Here is a 12727-nt window from a genome sequence, read left to right as displayed (position 1 = left end):
CCTCCATTGCCACCTGCCTACTGCAACTTTCAGGTGAAGAACCAACACTCACCTAGAAACCCAGAAGTTTCCAAGGTTACACAAACTGTTCTGTGGAGACTTTTCTTGCTAGCTACACCAGGAAATACTCTCTGGAAAGCAAGGCAGTGTAGTGCATGCAAGGGGAATCCTGGGTCTAAAATTTCAAAAGTAAAATTCAATCAATTTTTCTAAAGTTCAAATAAATGTTTCCAGGGTGTGTGTGTGTGTGTGTTTGTTTCTTTCTTTCTTTCTTTCTTTGTTTTGGGTTTTTTTGTTTTGCGGTTTTTTGGTCTTGTTTTGTTGATTTTTTTGTGTATTTTATTCCCCAGAAAAACTGGTAGAAGAATAATGGCTGCTTTGTGCTACTTTGCTTACAAATCACATTTTGCTAAGTGAATGCATTTCTGAGAACACAGGAATTGCTGTGCTGCCTCAGCACAGCAGTGTCTGCCCCAGCATCCTGCCTGGCAGCTGCTGCAGGAGAATGTGCAGGAAACCTCCTAGTGGGCAATTATGGGAAAACCTGTTCAGATCCAAAATTTTATTCCAGCCCCTCTATCAGTCAATAAAATTGGCACATCTTGAAACGTGGAGGTTTTTCTCTTTGCAAGCATTTGTTTCAAGTCCTTCCCAATGTTTGGAACTTCATATTTTTCCACATCAGAGAGCTTGCTAAAAGCTACATTTTCAAAAGTCCTTATCTTCCAGCCTGGCACTAAGCAGAGCTGGACAGATTTTAGAAAGGACTCAGCTCCTTGGTGAAATGGAACTGCTGAGTTCTTTCACAAATCTGTCCTTAAAGGGTCACAACAGGAGCTGCTCTGTGTAGAGCAGTTTGAAAATCTGTCCTCGGTGGGAGGTGCTAAGCCTTCAGAAAGCTGGTGCTCAACACTTTTGATAATCTGGCCCCAAGTTAAGTATCAGGGGCCAAATTAAGTGATTTAGAGGTAGAAATACCCTGCTGACTGCAGTGGAAATTTCCACTTGCCAATGAAGGGCTCAATAGGATTCTGGAATAATAGAGCCATGAAAAGTGGATAATGCAACAAATAAACATCAAAGGGTAAGACTTTCCTTTTCAATCATGTTTGCTTGCACTCCGCATAAAAGGACTGAAATATTCTGACATGAAAGAAGGAGAAGGAATGGTTAACTGCACTGCCATGCATTTCCTTCTGAGATGAACACACAGCACTCTTAGGAACAGCGATTTCTTAGTATTCATATGACGCAGTTGGTAAAGATGATACGTGTCTTACATGATATATAAGACACTACTGGTACTTGAACCAATCTCCTGGACTAGCCTCCTCTTTCTATCACAGAATCATAGAATGGTTTGGGTTGGAAGGGACCTTAAAAATCATCTAGTCCAACTCCTCTGCCATGGGCAGGGGCACCTTACACTAGATGAGGTTGTTCCAAGCAGCATCCAATGTAGCTTTGAACAATTCCAGGGATGGAGTCATGCACCAAAGAGAGAACAGCCTTACATTTCTCCAGTTCTTTTCCACTCTGGGAGTGAAGCTTTGCCAGTCAAGCTATTTTGCTTAGGAACAAATGACTTCCCTCTCTTTCCCTTAGATATTTTCAACATTCAGCCCTTCCATCCATGATTTTGATCAAAAGTGAAGTTTGCATACAACTATTTTATGAGTGCTCGTGGCATTTTTGACAAAGAATTTCAGGGAAACTTGGTCACCACAGAGCTTGACTCTCAGGCAATTTCCCCACATTCCCATAGCAATTTCGGCCATCCTTACTGGTATAATTAAGATTTCTGCCCTTCAGTTCTAATGGAATACCCCCTTAATGAAGGTTTCCTGGACATTTAAAGGAGAAGGCTTGAGCATGAAGCTAAGGAGGGTAATTATGTTGTAGGCTGGATGGATGTACATCCTGTTTCCTTCACAGCTTCAGGTCTCTTCCAAAGTCCTGGACAGAATCCTGGTATTTACAGCTCCCTCTGATACAGCTGCAGGGGTACACAGGATTTTTGGGGCCATAGGAACAGCCTGTTCACAGAAGCTGAAGACATAGTCTTAGAAGGACAGCAGGAAGGTATCAGGGTAGCTCATTAAGGAAGAAAATTGGGCATTAGACTAGTTATCAGAACAAAGTTATTTAGCAAGTGTTAATGTCAGCTTCCTGTTGCAGAAATTATTTGTCTTGGTGAAGCCATGATGTAATAAAGAAGAGACTGAGACATGAAAGATACTGAACACTCCTTCCCCCAAAGGGAGAGAACAAGGCAGAGGATGAACATTTTCATTTCACCAGAGGAAATCTGGTTATCAAGATGTAATCTGTTAATAAATGCTGTTCCATGTAATTAAAACAAAACAATGACAACAACAAAAAAGCCACAAAATGATTGTGGACCAGCAGGAAACAAGAAACTCTCCATGGAGAGTGGCAATTCAGAGAACACCCACCATGTAGCCCACCTTCCCTATTCCCCCTCTAGAAACAGACCCATTTTACACATGGTCATTAAGGCACTAAAGCAAAAAGTATTAACATGATTCACATGTAGAAAACAAGGTTATTAGAAGTAGGGATCATTTCAGCATATTGTTCTCCCTAATAAGCATAGCAATGAGTAATTGAGTTTCAGGCAATCTCCAAGGTGGTGCTTTGTAGAGAAAACGGAACTTGGCATGATGTCTACTTTTCCTTTAATTACATTGCCCTAATGAACAACTTTCTTTACTCTCAGCAAATCTATTTCTTGAGAAGAAGCAACAGTAATAAACATGTAAAAAGGATCACCAGGTAGCACCTGAGAAGAAACATCAGCAGCTAAAAATGACAAGAGGTTGCTAAAAGTGGTGGAAAAACACCAGATTGTTCTCAGCTTCATTATGCTTATCACTCTTAAAAGCAAAGTAAAGGATGTCAGTGGAGCACATTATCTAACCTGGGAAATGTCCTTGCTCTACTGTTATTTCGTTTTTGCACATGTTCCTGAGAACAGCCCAGAAGCACAAAGTGCTGATACATCAATCCACAGCTCCTCTGCTCACGCAGCAGCAGAGGGAAATTCTGCCTCATGCCCTTGTGCAAGATGAAAAGAGAAAATCACATGCCAATAACATCCTACTGAGTGTCAATATTGCCACTGCAACCTAATGCAGTGGATGAAAGGGCTGGCTTTTCCAAAGTCTTTAAGGCATTTAGACATCCAACTCTTGTTGAAAGTCAGTAGCTGTTTTGCTTATTTTTTTTTTTTTTTCGAAAACTACCTGAGAATCCACTTATGGCAAAGGACCCCCTGAATCTGCCTTTCTGGAGACCAAAAGCTGGGACATTTCATACATATGTTCATTCTTACTTTTCCCCTAAGCATTTGCCACCATACCAGTGCAGATAGGTCCCTTTTTCTATAGCTGGGTGAACATCCACCTCAGGTTAAAATACCTGAGATGTTCACCTCAGAGAGCAGCAATTGCTGCTGCTCACAGGCCTTGGCTGAATGAAGCCAGTGCACTACTGGGTGGCAATCTGACTTTTTAAATACCAGTAGTAGTATTCTTCAGGGAAAAATAAAACAAACAACCAGACAACCAAAAATGGTTCTTGAATCATTCCAGTTTTCAGTGTTGCTCAAAGCTGGGGATCCTGGAATATCTACCGGCTGCCTTAGGACCACACTTTCCTACAGGAAAGCAAGGGCTTCATGTGTTGTATTACTCCATGGGGCTGTGGTTGGGTGATCAATCCACCTTTTGCTTGTTCATGGATGTATCTGCCTCAGCAGTTTTGCCCTGATTCACTCCAGAACTCCGCAAAGTCCCTTCACCTCTCTGCATCAAACCTGCAAGTACTGTAACTTAATGTACTCACAGAGGCAGGAGGAAACTTCATATATACACATTTTTAAAAAATATACTCTGAGTTCTTCAAAAACCAGCTCTTCAGATGTAAAAGTGTGAAATGAAATTATCTTCAAATGGAAAATCTGAAAGCATCAATGGCAGCAGACACTGAAGACCTTAAATGTTTATGCAGCTTTATGTATTGTTATTTCTTCAGTGAGCCTGCCATGAAAATGGCAGGGAAGAAAGTATGTTAGCACTTATAGTCTACTCATAAATGCATTAAATGCAACTATTTTACTGAGAAAGAAGCCAGGAAGAGAGTAGAGGCCCATCTCCTATGGAGCTAATCTCAATTACTGCTCCCAATCATGCTTTGGCTGAAGAGAGCCCTGCATAGAGCCCGTGCTGCACGTGACCTGGCAGCTGGGTGCATTTGCCCCTTCAAAGACACTCGTGTAATGAATGAGATTAGACTTTTTTCCTTACAAAAAGAAAGAAAAAATGTGATTGTTCAAGGAAAAGAGAAATTCTAAGACAGGCCTTCCATTAAAACTATTTATTGCAAGATCTTCCCACTTCCACAGAGATTACAATCCCTAGAAGCAAGATACCAATACACAGAAGTCATTTACATGGGCAGAAGGGACACAGAAACATTTAGCTGGATTTGCTTATATGTTTACCACAAACTTATGACTAATTTTTGCAATTAAATGCAGGAAGGGATTCTGCATTCATGCACAGTGCTGCAGCTATCTGGGCAAAGTGGGACACAGGCTGCCTTCCCTGTTTCCTTGTTTTTTTGGAATACCTGTGCTTGGATAGCTATAATTAGGCTGTAACTCAGCCAGGTGGGATTTTGAAGCTTTCTTTTCCTTGGAGCAGTAAATGCCACTGCTCCATGTGGGCACCAGTTGTCCCTTTCTCCTATTTGCAGGATACAAAAGCTGAAATGGGAAAAATGCTGCAGTGCACTATCTGAAACCCTTTCAGGGGCTCCCTGCAGCACAGGGAGGCACAGGCAGCCAAAAGAAGTTGTAAACTCACTTTGCTAACTACAACTCTTAGTTGTCAGAAAGATAAAAGTTTCCTGCACATGCAAAATAGCAGCATGAGCTATTTTTGAAAACAGATCATACATTTCTGGTGATTAATTGAATTTTGGAGATGTTTCATTTCTGCCCCCTAAGGAAATGATGTTAGCTCCTCTCTTCTGAGCATCCTGTATGTTTTAAAACACACACTTAATTCCACAGAGGATATTCCATCAGGGATATCAGTATGTTAAAACTCTCTGAGGAGACATTGCTCAGTGTGCAGGAGCTCTTTACTCCCCCAGCCCTGACAGGTACCTCTGGTTCAAAGCTGGCATTTGGTCACTGTGGTCTGCTCATGGCACTGCTGGACCCCACCTGCCCCTACAAAAACTGAGCAGGGCTACAAACACTATCTAATAAATTTGAGGGCTGGAGAACAGTAGGAGAGAGGGGAGCAGATTCTCACATCATCAGGAGGGAAATAGGCTTTTAAAAAGCCAGTTGTGTCTGTGCACAACAATGAAGCTTTATGTCTATATAAACTGACAAGTCAAATTGTCCTCCCGGGCCCAATTCCCAACATCAGTGCCATTTGAGGCGATGCTGCCTCCTGCCTCTGCAGCGGAATGGCTCTGTCTGCCAGCAAGGGCAGGCAAGATGATTAAAATAAGCATTAACAGAATGGTTGGTGATTAGCTTCTCCCTCTCTTTTTTTTATAATTTTTTTTCCCCTCTTCTCTTTCTCTTTTTTTTTTTTTTTTTTTACATATAGTTTGGGCCCCGCCAAAGACTGCTAAAGCCTGTTTTTCATTAGCAGTGTACTTAACAAGTGTAAATTTAAAGTGTTCATTTTCTTAAGGCCAAGGATTAAAGCAATTAAGGAAAACTGCTGCAACCTAGCACCGAAGTCAATCCTTAACATGGAAAAGAAACAATGGTGCCTAATGTATTTAAATAAAACCAAATTGTGCACAATTATGCTAACACTCTGTTAAACTAAATTCTCACTCTGCTGCAATGTATTATTAAAATTTTCTTTCTGAAAATGAAATAACGCTTCCTTTGCCCCTGATATGGCAATAGGTCTGTGGTTACTTTGCATTGCTTTCCTGGCAAAACCATTGCCAGGAAACAAAAGATAACACCCACTCTCATTCTATCCTTATTTTACCATCAGCTTCTCTTCTCACATGGCCTTAATTCCTTGCCAGGTCTGCACTGGAATTTCAGTGTGATTTGGTCTGTGCTTAGCAACGACCTGCTCCAATATCCTGAACCTTAGAGAACAGGGGAGAATTTCATTTGAAGTTTAAGGCAGCGTTTTAATTTGGCAAAAAATCTATCTTTAGAAAATGGCAACTCTCTCATAGGTTTGTTTGCTTTCCATATCATCAGTTCCAAGAAGCTGAGTACCTAGGATACTGATGGGGCATGTTCTCCTCACCAGCAGGAATTCAGCTTACACTGCCACAAAGGATGAGCTGAGATCTGAAGGCAGTTTTACCTCAGGACTGGGAATACACAGCAAGCATCTGAGCAAGTCCAAGCACTGACAAGCACTGACTCATGGCCTCAGAGACCATGTTCGCTTTAATTTTCTTATCAGCAAGTTGTCCTTGGTTGGAGGCTCTTTGTCACAAAGTCAATTGCCAATGAAGTACCATCAAGGACACAAAAGAGCAAATACTCCATGAGCTAAACACAATAAACATCCTACACAAGGAGCCCAGAGATCCTTTGCAATGGTCACAAAAATTTGCATCTACTATACTGTAGACGAAATGTAAGTGGTTCGTGGCAGCCAATACCTTTTAACCTGGGAGGACAATGATTGTAAAATCCCTGAGGCAGGAAAGGGTAGGAAGCATCAAGAGCAGTGATGGAATGCAGAGAGACAGCCAGAGGGCAATGAGGCTTATCCATGGTATGGAAAATGCCAAATGCACATTGCCTTCCAGACAAAGCCTGGGAGTAAAGGGCACGTGTGTGATCCTGAGGGATGGCTGCCTTAATGGGAAACCTTCAACACTTCTAATTCCTTTCTATAGCTGAGCTGTTTCCATTTCTCTAGATCCTACTGGAAAACATCACAATGAATGAAATGGCTCTTAATCAGATCAGATTATAATATCCTGATATCTTAAAGGAAATGCAGCAACACAGGCAGCATAGAGGAAGGTCTCAGAGATTTCAGGTGTCAAATTAAGAAATACCTCACAGGGTTGGAAAGGGCAGAAAAATACCACAAACAATGGGGTTTTTGTGTAGGGAGATAAATGTATAAATGTGACAATAGGACATCTCCCAGTATTGCTACAAAAAATTTGTCAGCTTTGCCTCATGTAGGCATGGAATAAGCTTGCAAGGCATGCCAGCATTATCCAGGAGGTTTCTAATCCTAATCAGACAAAATATTATGATCCAGAAAATAAATTATCCCGTTTAAAACAAAAAGAAAATTCATTTGGTGGGGAAAATAAAACATTGTTTCAGGTTAACTAAATCTTTTTTTGTCCATCCATCTACAACATCAAAACCATAATTATTGGCATAGTTCTAGGTTCTTCTGCAATACTCTCAGCTGGAAATATTCACACACAGTTCATCTGCCCTGCCCTGCTGCAGTCACTAAAATATCATAAGACTCGGGAAGCAACTGGGAAAGGCTCATACTCCTTGGCTAGGAGAACTTCCTCTGATGCTTACAGTCAGAAAAAAACAACACTGGCAAGACTAGGGTAAAATCTAAAGCTTACTGGGAATAATTTATTTGCTGCTGCATTAGAAGATTGGGACATAAACTTGTACCTGGGAAAACCAGAGCTAAAAAAAAAAAAAAACCACAAAACTACTTAGACTGTGTGCTGCTTCTGTCCTTTTCTAAGGGTTTAACCATGCAGGGTGCAGAGAGAGCAGGGTCGGGCCCCAAGGGAGTTCAGATGCAGCAGACTGATCTCCCAGCAGCTGCAATATGTTCCCAGAAGGTACAATATCATTCTGAGGCCAAGGAACAGCCTATTAGCTCTGCATGCCATTAATTTTCATGAATAGTTCAATCTGATGCTCACAGGAGCTGTTGGGCATCTTTCCATTTTGTCTCACAGGACCTGAATGAGTGCTTATTTATCTTTTTTCTTCCTACCTTACCTTTAAGCCTAAGCAGTTCAGTGCAGCTGTGCAGGTTTCCAGCCCTCTGCCAGGCTCAGTGCCCAGCAGCAGGCAGGATGCTGTCTGCAGGTTGGAGTGATGGCATGTCACAGTCAAAGCCATTCAGGGAGAATTCAACTTCAGGCTCGTTTGACAAAACTTCTGAATTCACCACAGTTCCCCTGTTTTGCCAGCCTGAAGAAACAGCCCAGCAGGTTCTTGACTCATATGCCAAAATGCCTCCTTCATCCTCCCTGGAACTGGAAATGATTACTAATAGGTATTCTTGCTGAAATGATTTAACATAACGTGCTGAATGAGATCACTAAGTCACAGTACCTTTTCCTAAGTGACTCTCTCACTGCTTGCCTGAATGCCAGAGGGGAAGGAGGATAGCATGAAGCGAATTCTTTTGCTGGCTTTTTACAAAATCTCATAAATTACTGAAGAACTCACAGTAGGAAGTTTCACTTGGGTTCATTACAGGAGATCCATGACACAGGTCTGGCAGGCAGAGGAGGATGGAGGCACAGGGGTTTGGGTTAACCTCTCTCTTTCACTTTCCCTTTTCCACTGCTCTCCAGTCTAGGCTGGGAGCTGAACACAGGCAGTGACACGAGTGGGCATGAGAGCAAGGCTGGTGAGGGGCTGGGCACCCCTGGCAGCTGCATCTGTGACAGGAGGCTGCAGGCACCAAGGGAAACACAGAATTTGGGGAAGGTGTGCACCACAAAACTCACCTCAGCATGCCAAGGATGCTCAGGGTTTCACTGAGTCCAGGCTGCCCTTACCCATCCGAGCCTGTCAGCCTCAAAATTAACTTATTGAGGTCAGCACTCCTAACAGGAGTGAGGAGTTTGATTGAGTCTTCCTTTCTGAGAAAGCCCCATCGTCCCTGGCCCAGTACAGCTATTACCTGCCAACCTAAAGGATGATGAATGTTATTTATATTGCAGTAATGGCTAACCACTCAGTGGAGACAGGGACAGGCTGTGCTATGGACTTTTCAAACACCCACTGAATGAGGGCTGCCCACAGATGCCTGGAAGTGCTGAGACTTTTCAGGATAATGTTCTTGAATGTCTTGGACACGATGACCTCCAACAACTGCAGTACATGTGCTGACTGCAACAACACAGGGGGCTGTTCTACAGTAAAGATGTTCATTCATACCAAATCCCTATCAGTCACTGTGACATACCCTTATAACAGCAAAGAACTCATCTACTTCAAAGCAAGCAACTGCTTGATAAGAGGCTTTTAAGTTCCTTGATCAAAACATGTGAAATATAATCTCTTTCAAACGAAAAAGAAAACACAGAGGTATAAATTGTTATTCTAATGGAAAGTTTTCCTAATATTTAGCTGCTATTGTTCTGCTGTTCCAGAAATAAAGTGAATCAATGAATAAGAACTACTCAAGATGAAGATGAAAAAAGTAATCTAGCAATAGTAAAAGATGAAGGGCCTGATCCTATAAAAAAACCCTGTAAGACAAGTTTAGCTTTGGCATGTGCACACTTGCAGGATTAGGCTTCAAATAATTGCAGAGAAATGTAAGAACTGATAAACAATAGCTTTAGCTGTCCACTGCAGTGAGCCCAGAGAGTGGATAGCTGACACTTCCCAGGAAATACCCTACCAAGAAATAGCCCTGCAAAGATGCAGAGGAAATACATCTAAAATATTAAATGCAGATGGTTTTTTACTCTTAGTGATTCTCTTTGTATCTTGGAAAAATCACACAGTGACTCCTTTCATATGCACTGAGGTAAAAAACCCTAAAATATTAAGTGACACATTCTACCAAGGAATGAATGCCTTAGAGAAGGTGCTGTGAAATAAGTGTCAGCCCCTCTTCTATTCCTTCTACAATTAATTTTCTACTACCACAGTTCTAAAAATATATCCAGAAATCAGCAGCCATTTTGTCCATTACATACCTGATTAAAATACAAGTGCTAAGAAACACCTTACCTTTAATTATACACTTTACACTTAAAAGCTGTTTTGGACAGGGCTGTGTCAGAGCTCCACAGCCACAAGCCTGAAGATCTCAGACTAAGCAGAAACAACCTGATATGCTTTATTCTGCCTTTTCCACCAGATGAGTGATGACTCCAAAACTGAATGGGAGAAATTAAGCACACAGGGAGAGGCTGCAAGAACTTTCTGGCTGTCTCAACTCTAGAAGTCTCCTCAGAGGTCGGATGTCTCAACACCTGGGCATTCCTTTCACTGTCAGACACTAAGAGCAGTGGGATTTATCAGCAATCTGCTGAGCACATACAGATGACAACTGCAGAGCTTGGAGGGCTCAAAAGCATTTACAGATAGAAAGGGGTTTGCAAAAGACATGTTGAGCCAGAGCTGAGTCCTGGAGCCTGTGAAAATTGCTCCCAATTGCTGTTGAACCTTTGGCTGTGCTGTTAAACCAGGCACTGCAACATGCACAATTTATCCTAGGTGTGCTTTACAATTGCACAGACTGTTTGAGGGAGGCTGATCACATTTCACAAGGAAAAGGCTGTTGGGATGATTTTGGAAGGTGGTCTTTGCTGCCTAAAATACATCTCCATCTATCACTCAAATACATGGAAATGAAGTGTCGTTTATGAACAGGTTTTGGATTTTTAAAGTACAAATTTCATGAAAAATAGATTTAAAGCTCTCTCCAGCACCCACATCTCGCCTAATGGTACTTTATCCCCCATCAATTTCCAGCCTGTTGCCCCTCCATGATCTACATATCTTCCTAAATCTTTTAAAGTATCTTCTTGTCAAAAGCATATGTATGACTTGCTGACATCACACAGAGATGCATTATATCAAAATGTTTTTGCTGTACTGACATAAGCTCCAAATTATTTCCAAAGTCAGCTGTATTTTCAATAATTTGTCCCTTTTTCATTTTTCAAAACAGCTTTATTCACTTATGATAGCAAATTGCTCAAGTCCCTCCATCCTCAATCCAGACAGTGATAGAACTCGGCACCGAACTTTTTATAGCAGCAAATGTGTTTTTGTTTCCCAGGCATCCTAAAAAAAATAAATCTTTCTTCAGCTACAGTCTGTACAAAAGTGTGTTAGCTCTGTGGTGTTCAAGAATAGCTAGTTAGACTCTGAGGCTATACATTCTTCTGCTGTAAAAGATAAATTATCACATCTATGTCTAAATATTTATGCTTCTTGTTTGCTAAAAGCAACACCTACAATTGCTATAATTGGAAATGACAAAATAAAAAAGAAATTCTTTCCCAATTTGCCATCCTTTTGCATCTAACAGCACTAAATATATAGTCTAGTTCATTAGAGTTTTGCCTGTTTCTGTTCAGCTACAACAAGGGAGGAATAATTGTGTTAAAAAAGAAGCAAATTGAACTGTAAATATGACAGAAACAGAAAGAGATTGGATGGGTTGATGCAGCATCTGAAACCCCTTAACACATGTGAAAAGGAAAAGATCATAGAACCATACAATCATTTAGGTGGAAAACACCAGCAAGACCAGCGAATGCGACCTTTAACCCTGCACTGCCAAGCCCACCCCAGCCCTCAGAACCCCATCTGCACATCTTTTAAATACCCCTGGGGATGGTGGCTCCACCACTTTTCCAGTGCCTGACAGCCCTTTTGGTGTTCCTTCAACTGCTTTTAACCACCACACCAGCAAAGATTGCCATCATTTATTTCCATTGGATCTCCATGCTCAGCACTCTCATTAAGGTTTTACTTTTATTAGTGGGGTTTTCAGGCACTACACTTCATAGAACTTGTCAGCATTATGCTTTCTTCTCCATTTTTGCATAGTTAAGTAATTGAAAAATTTTAAAACACACCACCACTTTTTTTTTTTGGTGAGTGGGGACTTGTCATCATGTAGATATCACACAGGAAAAAATACAAAAGTAGAAAATGTCATGGTGTCTCTTTCAAGCAGATGGTATTGCAGCAGCACTGAACAAGTTTATATTAATTACCTTTAGAAAGAGAAGGAGATGTCATATTTCAGATAGAGGATCCTACCAAACCCACAAAGAGCAAGCCATAAATTTAACAATAGTGAGATTTTTTCATAGAATCATTGTGACAGCTGTCAAACTGGGGAAAACTTTTTGTTAATGCCAGTACAATTGTTCATTTAAACAAAAGCCAGTGATTCAGTCACACTGGAACAGCTCATGAGCCGAGCTCTGCTGCACAATCTGCACACATGCAGATATTCCATCTATATGCAGAGTTGCTCTTTAATTTCCATCTTTGGGGCTATGATGTGATTTGTCCAGAGCTGAGCAGAGCCCTATAAAAATCAGGCCAGCAGGCAATTTGTGATTGAATTGTGACAAGCTGCCTGTGTTTCCTCTGGTTGGAAGGGGCAGGTTTGGCACTGCAGGTGAGCAGCCAGTGTAGGACACCCTCCCTGCATTCCAGGCTATGTGGTCCCCCTTTTTCCCTGTGCCCTCAAAATAAGAGAACACAGTTATTTGTAGAGATGCACCCTGTGTGCAGTGACAGATCAAAGTATCAAAGGTGTCAAATGTATCCTCCCTCAGAGAGGGAGCTCACAAGGAAATCCCAGTATAGATCTTGCTGCTGTCACAGGATTTTTGCAAGCAATAAAAATACAGAGATCTCATCCCTCCACCCATGGGAGGGCCTGGACCATTAAGGCAATTTACTAACAGCAAAACCAGCTCTGAA

The 12727-nt window shown here is 41.5% G+C and overlaps 1 protein-coding gene across 2 annotated transcripts in view; it reads right to left on the bottom strand.

The window, feature by feature from the left end:
* Positions 1-12727, bottom strand: part of FHIT (fragile histidine triad diadenosine triphosphatase) — a 531592-nt gene that overhangs the window by 70597 nt on the left and 448268 nt on the right. The gene's annotated exons all lie outside the window — the stretch shown is intronic.

This window comes from Catharus ustulatus, chromosome 13 (assembly GCF_009819885.2).
Source record: "Catharus ustulatus isolate bCatUst1 chromosome 13, bCatUst1.pri.v2, whole genome shotgun sequence".
NCBI lineage: Eukaryota > Metazoa > Chordata > Aves > Passeriformes > Turdidae > Catharus > Catharus ustulatus.
The sequence above is the reverse complement of the archived record's forward strand: the minus strand, read 5'-3'. Positions and strand labels throughout refer to the sequence as shown.